Here is an 8943-nt window from a genome sequence, read left to right on the forward strand (position 1 = left end):
AGGTAGGTTGCACCGAGGCCCCGAGACTGAGCCATTTGCGTATCTGTCCTTGTTCTAAGTCCGGCTTAGGTCTAAGTCCAAGTTCCATTCCATGTTAGCTGGTGGAGTACCCATGTCCTTGCGTTAGGCCACCGATATGCCGAAGGTTGGTCAGCCATACCCGACTTACCCACTATTCTTACTATACATTTGGAACCCCCCACAACCCCCTGGCACAATCCTAACATGCGACCACGGTGGATCGCGCTAGCTCCAGATGCGTGAGAACCCTTCGAAGAGTGTAGAGTGTACCTCTGCTACTGATGCCAAGTGCTGGTAACTGCGTGAAATAGTAAAAACTCTAGAAAACAAAGTGGAAAAGAAAGAAAAGAGGTAGGTGTGAAGTTTGGAGACAAGGAAGGAAACCCGGTGGGAAACCCTGTAGTCAAACTGGACCCTGAAGTTGAAGAAAAAGTGTAGAAAAAGTGTGAAAAGAGGAAACTAAAGGAAAAAAAGTGAGTACCCAAAGAACTTAACCCATACCTGAATTTCAGCTCAGGAAAGTGTAATATGCAAATGCAGCCTCTTGATGACTTCCAGTATGCTCCAAGGATTGGCCAAAATCGAGAAAGAAAGAGAGGTAGAAGAGGGGATGCATTGCCCAAGGGTGGTAAGTATGGAAACGATGAAAGATGGAGTGATATGGTGGAGCGTCGAGATGGTGGTGGCACTTTGAAAAGGTGGCCATTGATAACCCTTGGCCTATAGAGTAAGCGCTGACCACTCGGAGTAGCCGGTAACTAGGAACCAATAATAAGTAACCAGTAACTGAGGACTTGTAACTTGTAACCGGTAACCACCTGCTTGCACTCCTACTCCTGCGTTTGCTTCAGCACCGATATGGTGGAACGCCAAGATGGTGGTGGCACTTTGAGAAGGTGGCTAGTCTGATGTGTCAGACTGAAGAAGTCAGCAGCTGAAAATTATGTTGTAGTCACTAGGTTGCCGGTAAAGGGAGGTGGCATGTGTCCACTGAGTGCTTGAGCAAAAGAAAGTGGCTTCAGCTTCTATGGCCTCACCTAAAGATCCACCTAGGTGCCTTGAGTGAACAAGTTCACCTGGTTGGAAGAAAGTCGCTCCAGAAAAGCTAGTGTATTGTCAGCAAATGGTTGTAAGGATATCTTGGAAATGGCACTTCCAAATGAGGTGGTGTCATTTGCTGCTGGTGCACGTATGTGTGTCCATAGTATGGTGTAAATGTGACCTCAAACGGAGATGTGAATGATGGTGAAAGAATGAAAGATGCAAGACGGGCATCTAGAGATAAGTGTGGGCAATGCTGCTGGAAGTGATTGGTGATGGAACTGTGAGTGTAGATAGTATGGAAAAAATGAGGGGAATGTGTGGGGTGTAGTAATGGTAAGGGAAGGGCCAAAGAACCTAGAACATAGACCAAGCCAAGCGAGGAACTTCCATACAAACGGCAATGCAGCCTGAGTGTGAAATCCAAGGCATGGGCCATAGTCCAATGGAGAAAGACCCTCTGAAAGTAAGAAAAGTATCCATGAAAAAGCTCTATTTCGTTAAAGTGGGATTTATTCAGTAAAATGGGACTAGGTACAAATTTTCAAGTATTTGAAAATGACATGAAATTATATGTTTTTTGTCCATAGACATATCTGGGGCATGGTGACTAGCGCGGTGACTTTGTGTCCAGACTGAGTCCATCTGGTTGTATAATAAATCTCATTGTCAAGGTGAACAAGCCGAATCTGAAGCTAAAGAAGAGCGATGGCATGCGCGCACACACTATTTGTTTGTTCATTGAGCGTGTGGTGAGCTTTCCAAGATGAACGTCATTCCTATTAGCCAGACATATAACTTAATGGTGAGAACATTTAGATATTATTCAATGTTATCTTTTTCTAACGAATCTAATTGTGAAGGTGTAGCAAGAGGCATTGCTAGTCTGGAGAAGTCATTTAACTCATTTGACCCTTAGTGTATTTTCATGAAACTAAATAACATTCATATTATTAAGGAATTTCTCTAGTACCTTTTTTTACGACATAGAGGCTTGCATTTCTTTCAAAGGTGATTTAGTAAAAGGCCTGAGGGCACATGCCATTCTATTTCTCAGACCGGTATTAAGATATACTAGTGCAAAGGGAAAAAGGTATTTGGTGATCAAGTAAATGGCATGAGGGCACACGCCATTATAAGCCTAAGCGCTAGTGGACACCTCCTTTTTGGTACTCTCAGCGGTACTATCATCCTTCTCCGGGTCAGTTGTTTTGCTTTGGATTGTTGTCTCTGACGTTACTGGGGCGTTCTCGATAGTTGTTAATGTTGCCGTTTGTTCAGAAAAATGATCACCTGGAGTATAGTACGGGGAGTTTGGAAGACTTATATATTCTACATCTTCACCTATCTCCTTCTCTGTCTCCTTTTCTGCCTCACTTACAGATTTTGTGCTTGCCATGAGAACGCTCTTCACCCTAAAATATGGAGTTCGTTGTGTTATAAAAGGAAACCAACACACACGCTGCAAGGGAATGATGGTACATAAAGCACGTAAGCCCACAATATGGGTTTATGTGCCATTAATATGGGCCACACGCCATATTATTAGATTTATGCACGTGTGATTGGTAAATGTATATGTCACATCATCTTTGTTTTACCTCACACACTATATCAGGCCTAATGAACCATATCACATGTGCGCACATGCTATATATATGGAGAAGTATTATGCAAGGATAGAAAAATTCAATGCATGATTGTGGAGAGTAATGGCATGAAGCCACATGCTGTCAAGACCCCCAACAAGATCAAGACTGGAAAATGCTAAAGACAAAGAGAAAAAGCTAGTGAAAACAAAGAAGAGGCCTTAGACTGGTGTTGATTCAGATTGTGGAGAAATGGAACAAGGCTAACCTATATATACTATAGGTTGATGAAGCTCCACCACTCTTGGATCGAGGACGGCCTAAATACAGCTGAGGTCGAGGAGGCGCCACATCATCATCAGGAATGTGGCTCGAGACTCAGGAATCGGGAAGTGTCTCGAGAGTCAGGAATAGGGAAGTGTCTCGAGAGTCAGGAATAGGGAAGTGTCTCGAGAGTCAGGAATGTGGTCTGCAGGTCAGAAATCCGGCGAGAGTCAGGAATGTGGCAAGAATTGGGGGATTCCTGACAGCACCCCCTCCTCAAGAACGAGTGGAACGAGGATGTGAACGAGAACGAAGAGGAGGATGAGATGAGCGGCGAGGGATGGGAGATGGAGAAAAAGAATGAGGACTGGGACGAGAAGGATAGCGGCGGTGGAAGTCCTGAACAAGGTCAGGAGAATGAATCAGGTTGTCCGCAGGTTCCCAAGTGCGTTCCTCAGGTCCGTAACCCTTCCAGTCCACCAGATAGTAGAGTTTAGATCGTGAAATCTTGGAATCAAGGATGTCCTGAACCTCGTACTCAGACCCATCCTCGAGCTGCACTGGTGGAGGCGGAGGAATGACCCGATTTGGAATAGGACTGGGAATATAAGGCTCAAGGAGAGAGGAGTGAAAAACGGGGTGAATTTGATATGAGGAGGGAAGTGCAAGGCGATAAGTGACAGGATTAATGATGGCAGTGATAGGGAAAGGACCAAGGCGTTTGAAATCGAGTTTTGGACAGGGCCTGGTGGTGGAGATATTTCGCCTGAGGAGCCAGACTTTATCCCCGATATTGTAAGGGGGACAATCCTGACGATGGACATTGGCAAATGTTTTATGAGATTCCTGAGCACGATGGAGGTGGAAGGAGATGGAGTTGTGGATTTCCTGAAGGTTGGAGATAAATGATTCAGAGCGGGGATTTGAACGAGAGGATTCAGATGGAGAAGAAAGTGAGAGATTGAATCGGGGATTTCGGCCAGAGTTCGCAAAGAAGGGGGAAACTCGAAGAGAGGAGTGAACAGAGTTGTTATAGGAGAACTCAGCAAGGGGAAGGATATCGAACCAGTTATCCTGATGATAGTTGATGAAGCACCTCAAGAATTGTTCCAACGTCTGAATCGTTCGCTCGGACTGCCCATCAGTTTGAGGATGATATGCCGAAGAGAGGTTGGCCTTCACTCCAAGCAGCTGCAAAAACCGTTGCCAGAAATGAGAGATGAACTAAGGCCCCCGATCCGAAACCACATCTGTAGGAATCCCATGAAGTCGGAAAATTTCCCTGAATACCAGTTTTGCCATGTCCTCGCCCGAAAACTCCTTGGTACATGGCAAGAAGTGCGCCATCTTTGTGAAGCGATCCACCACGACTAAAATGCTGTTGAAGCCTCCAGAACTCGGAAGATCACTCAAGAAATCCATGGAGATGGATTCCCAAGGACCTGAAGGGACCGGAAGGGAACGAAGCAAACCTGAAGGAAGGTGGCGAGGTACCTTATTCCGGGCACAAGTGTCACAGGAGGTAACAAAAGCTTTGATGTAGTCGTCCATGTGAGGCCACCAAAAGTCCCGTGCAACTAGCTCATAGGTTTTCGCAATGCCGAAGTGACCAGCAGTCGGGCTATCGTGGCACGCCATCAGGATCAACCTTCGAGCATCACCTTCAGGAACGTAAAGCTGCTCCCCACGGTACAATAAGCCATCTAAGAACTCGAACTCGTCAAATCGCCGGCAGTCGGGAGTCACTGGGTGTCCAGCCTGAAGATGGGGAAAAATGTCGTTAGCGAGATCATCGGATTGAAGATCGTTTCTGATTGCATCCATCAAGGAGGAGTCCTGAGGGGCCAGGGAAATTGCCATAACTTGAAGCCGATCAGGACCGAGGATAACTTGATCCTGTTGATCGAAGGCAGGATTACCAGGCCTGAGACTGAGATAGGAGCGCCTTGAAAGAGCATCAGGAAGGCCTTGAAACTTTCCAGGTCTGTACTTGATAACAAAGTCAAACCGACTCAGGAATTGTGCCCACCTTGCTTGACGACGGCTTAAAACTCGGGAAGTGGCAAAGTACTTGAGATTTTTGTGATCCGTCCAGACTGTTGTTTGATGGCTCGCCCCCTCCAAGAAACGGCGCCACTCTCCAAAGGAATCCACGATGGCAAGAAGCTCCTTGTCGTGGATTTCATAATTGATCTCCGCAGGCTGGAATTTCCGAGAATGGAAAGCGACCGGATGAAGTTCGTGATCCGCTCCGAGTTGAGATAGCACAGCACCAATGGCAAAGTCGGAGGCGTCAGCCTCGATGAAGAAAGGTTGTGAGGAATCAGCATGGATCAAGACAGGAGCAGAACTGAAGGCCGCCTTGAGTGTGTCGAAGGCCTGCTGGGCAGCAGCAGACCAAGAGAAGGGAACATCCTTGCGAGTGAGATGTGTGAGAGGAAGGACAATGTCAGAGTAGTGATCAATGAATTTGCGGTAGAAGTTGGCGAAGCCAAGGAAAACCTGAACGTCTGACATTGATTGTGGAGGCTCCCATTCGAGAATAGTCTTGACTTTAGCAGGATCCATCGTGATACCCTCAGGAGTGACAATGTACCCAAGGAACTCCACAGACTGCTGATCAAAGGAACATTTCTCAAGCTTCGCGTATAGGCCGTGTTCTCGCAGCTTCGCTAGCACCTTGCGAACATGTTCGTCATGCTCCTCCTGAGTTTTTGAGTAGATGAGGATGTCATCGAGGTAGACGATCACCATCTGATCAAGAAACTCCCGAAAAACGTCGTTCGCCATGTGTTGGAAAACCGCTGGAGCATTTGTCAAGCCAAATGGCATGACAGTGTACTCGAAGTGGCCATAGCGGGTTCGGAACGCAGTCTTCCATTCATCACCAGGCCGGATCCGGATCAGGTTGTATGCTCCACGGAGGTCAATCTTGGTGAAGAAGCGGGCACCGCCGAGGCGTTCCAACAGGCAGCGGATAACGGTTCCGAACAGTCACCTTGTTCAAACCTCGGCAGTCGATGACTTGCCGCAAGCTCCCATCCTTCTTCTTGACAAAGAAGACAGGCGCTCCAGCCGGGGACTGCGAATGCTGAATGTAGCCCGAGGCAAGGTTCTCATCCACGTACTCTTTGAGGGCCTTAAGCTCGGACGGAGATAACCCGTAGATAGGCCCCCACGGAGGTGACGCTCCTTCCTGTAAATCAATGGGACAATCATAAGGCCGATGAACAGGTAGTACACTAGCTTTTTTCTTGTCAAACACATCCCCAAAATCATGATACTTCTCAGGAAGACTGACAGGAGAAACATGCAAAGCAAAAAGAAAAAGAGGTTCTTCATGAAGGAGTTCTTTCATAGTGATTGTGGAGATAGGAGGAGGGGTACGACTAAATGGAATGATGAGACGAGGATACTGTCCAGTGTAAGATGGAAGAGAGGAAAAAGAAGAGGATGAAAACTTCGTAGAGTCAGGAACAGAACCCCGACTTGAGTTTAGGGAACTTTTCCTGATTCGGACTCGATGAACACCAGGGGAAGCCATGGGAGATGGTGATGTGGGAGAGATGAACTGTAAGTCCTTCCAACAAATCTGAGGCTGATGTAGTTGGAACCAAGGAAGACCGAGCACCACAGAGGAAGACTTGCTGTTGATGATGTTGAAGGCGATATCGGTGACAGTGGACCCGATGTGTACTCGAACGGGCAACGTTTCCCTAAGTCCAGAAGATGGAGACACAAAATGCCCGCCGATGCCTTCAACCCTCAGATCCCGTATGGTAGGAGAAAGAGGAACGTGATGTCGGCCAGCAAAGTCCGTGTCCATGAAGCAGGAAGTTGCACCCGAGTCCAGTAGCGCCAAAGCCTTGAGTCCTGATTGTATGGTGAAAGAAAGGAGACATGGGACGCGGAAGTTGCGGGAATTGGTGGTGGCTTTGATGAAAGGTGGTGAGGAGCTTGATAAGGAAGAAAAGTGATTTTTATTTGGGGAGTCCAAACAGACAGCTCCTACTCTGTTTGGACAGGGTCGTTTCCCGACTGCAACAGTGGTGGACTTTGAGGCAGAGTGAACTCGAGCAATCGGGGAGGCTTCCTGGGACACACAGCTGCTTTGTGATTAGGATCAGCACAGTAGAGGCAAAGATTATGAGATATTTGACGTTGCCTCTCAGCAGGACTCAACTTCCCTCTAATGAGTCGGGGAGTACCAGAAATATCCATCGGGACCGGAGCAGTAGGTTCAGGACTATGCCCCGAAGACTCAAGCTGGGATTCCTGAGTTTGGGACGGAAAAACAGCGGCGCGGCGACTTTCCTGACGACGTTCAAAGAGACGATTGTCACATCGAACAGCTTTGTTGATGGCGTCCGACAGGTCCTTGGGATCCTCCATGGTGAGCAACAAATCCTTGACACCGTTGTTGAGGCCGAAACGAAATTGGTCAATCAGGGCCCGCTCATCCCACTGAGTGTCCAAGGCAAGGAGTTGGAACTCTGCAGCGTAGATCGAGGCAGGACGAGACCCCTGAGAGAGACGTCTCATCTTTGTGGTAGCAGCCCGAACCCGATCCGTCTCGCCAAAACATGCTTCGAGCTTCTCTTTGAACAATTGAAGATCCATCAGCTCCGGAACCACGACCCCTTTCATGCTCTTCTCCAGAAGAGGAGAAAACCATGACAAAGCTGCACCCTCGAGCAACGCCCCAATCGCGCCGATTTGAGACTCGGGAGTGGGGTACCGCCGATGTTGAAGTGCAAAGATCAGCTCCATTTGATTCAAAAATCCACGAAGCTCCGAACGCTTGCCTGAAAATTTCACCGGGAAACTCACCTTCGGTTCAGGAACTTTGCTGGATCCTTGAGTTGAAAGTGAAGCAAGCTCCTGCTGCATGCGAAGAAGGGTCGCCTTCAGCTCGGTATTCTCAGACTGGATTTTTGCAAGGACTTCGACAAAGAAATCAGGATGGCTTGGAGACTCCATTGGCAAGAAGAAAGAAAAGAAAGGGGGGAAAAGACAAAGGCAATCAAATAATCAAAACAAGCTAAAAGAAAAGCAAAAAAACACAATCTGAATCAAACTGTCAAGACCCCCAACAAGATCAAGACTGGAAAATGCTAAAGACAAAGAGAAAAAGCTAGTGAAAACAAAGAAGAGGCCTTAGACTGGTGTTGATTCAGATTGTGGAGAAATGGAACAAGGCTAACCTATATATACTATAGGTTGATGAAGCTCCACCACTCTTGGATCGAGGACGGCCTAAATACAGCTGAGGTCGAGGAGGTGCCACATCATCATCAGGAATGTGGCTCGAGACTCAGGAATCGGGAAGTGTCTCGAGAGTCAGGAATAGGGAAGTGTCTCGAGAGTCAGGAATAGGGAAGTGTCTCGAGAGTCAGGAATGTGGTCTGCAGGTCAGGAATCCGGCGAGAGTCAGGAATGTGGCAAGAATTGGGGGATTCCTGACACATGCTAAATAACATTTTAGAGAAAGAATTAAAATAGAAACATGCAAACAGTACTGAGTGGACCAAGACTTAGAAGTGCACAATTGAATGAGGTATTTCTAATAAATATTTCACTCACCTCATATAGGAATGGCTACCACTCTCAAATGGCATATCGCCTCATGCCATCATCTCGCAATTTGTTATAACAATCCGATGAATTCATATTCGGCTTGTTCACCTTGAACTTTAAGTAAGACTTGCTAGAACAACTAAGAATTTATACTTGTTATTTGTATCATCTCACCTAGGAATGGCATAAGGCCACATGCCATCACGCCTCCTCTGATTCAGATTTGGATTGTTCACCTTGAAATAAAATACATTAGAAACTTAGTAAAGGAATATTAATGAATCTCACCTTGAACCCGGGTTATGAATGCTCTTGCTGCATCTCTTGCATGGTCTGGCAAGGTGATGGTGGCACTCTGCTTCCGCATCCAACCATGCACAACATTATCCACCGATATGCTCATGCTGGGATCCCTTGGATTCAACACCCATCTCTTTTCTAGGCAATCCTT

The sequence above is a fragment of the Selaginella moellendorffii genome, unplaced genomic scaffold (genome assembly GCF_000143415.4).
Source record: "Selaginella moellendorffii unplaced genomic scaffold, v1.0 SELMOscaffold_103, whole genome shotgun sequence".
In the NCBI taxonomy this organism is placed as follows: Eukaryota; Viridiplantae; Streptophyta; class Lycopodiopsida; order Selaginellales; family Selaginellaceae; genus Selaginella; species Selaginella moellendorffii.